Source organism: Opisthorchis viverrini (genome assembly GCF_000715545.1).
Source record: "Opisthorchis viverrini unplaced genomic scaffold opera_v5_291, whole genome shotgun sequence".
In the NCBI taxonomy this organism is placed as follows: domain Eukaryota; kingdom Metazoa; phylum Platyhelminthes; class Trematoda; order Opisthorchiida; family Opisthorchiidae; genus Opisthorchis; species Opisthorchis viverrini.
In genome coordinates, this window is record NW_008751949.1 from 273531 (window position 1) to 274870 (window position 1340).

Sequence of the window (1340 nt, forward strand, 5' to 3'; positions counted from 1 at the left end):
GTCTCAAATTAGCAAACGTGGCCCGAGCCTTGCAGATTCGTGCATTCACCTCATCTGTCGCACTAAAATCAGCGGTCAGATGCGTGGAGTTATTTAGATACCACAGACTAAGAAACGTTCCGGTCGAATTCGGTTTACGAACGAAAGCTACACGTTTGCTTTCTTCGACAGATTACGACTTTTATCAGGTGACGGATGCCTGCGCTCTAAAGCCTGTAAATAGTAGAAACTGATGGCAAACACGGGCGTGGAGGGTGACGTAACCTCTGTGTGACCCCCCCCCCCCCAACAAACACGACACGAAAAAGCAGAAAACCAAGCCCAATGAACTCGTGATCGTGTATAAAACTGGAAATCTTGATGTCTACCTCCATGAGGTTGTATGAACAGCGTCGCGTTCATGAAAACAAACAAACGAACCAATTCCCCTTCTGACTACTGGTCGAATTAACTTAACAAGAAACAGATACAAATCCCGCGGGTAATTAAAGAAGGGATTTTGAATAGTTTGTTCAGGCTATTGTTGTTCAACCAGAAACGTGACCTCACTGCACCGAGTTTCCCAGAGATTGAATCTACTCTGGAATATCCGGTGACAAAAATCAAACGTGATTTATTGTTAGGTTTTCTGTGGAAAATAACAAAAATATCAGGAGGCAAAACAAACAAGAAACTAGCCCTGTTGCATTCCGTTGAGTGGAGAGGACCAAAACAGAATCAACCAATGATGCGGGTTGCAGCGATGGTTTGTAAACAAACATCGAATGCTTGCTTACTTTCGTTCGATTCACGGATGGCGATCCGCTTACTTGAAAAAGCCGCAATCGGTGATGAGTGAAATACGGAAAATATTCGCCTGGCGTTAAAGAGCTGTGTAACTAGGGCGCAGCTACAACAAGTTAGTTGACTGGACATCAGTCTGATGGCTGCTGTCACGAAGAGACTGGACCCAGAGTCTCTCAGGTTGGTCAATGGTTAGAAGTCTGACGAACACAGTTTCCTGGCCCTCCGGGTTGGGGGTTGGAACATGTGGCAACTTGACTTGTTGAAATGGTAATGCATTTGCATTTCCCGCCAAACACCGCTGCCTTGCGGTTATCTTTCGGAACTGCTTGTAGTTATCATTTTTTTCAACTGAACACCACTTAAGAGTCCTTTTTGGTCTTTTAGCATCAGCAACCTCATCTACTCGCTCCCATTCATTTAGTTCCGGTCCTCGTTATTTTCTGATGTCATTTCTCATTTCTCCCCAATAGTTTATTTCAATCTTCGTAATGCACTACTCGTACGGTTGCTTAAAATGCAAAAAATCCTGATCAGTTTGCAAATGAGTGTAGTTC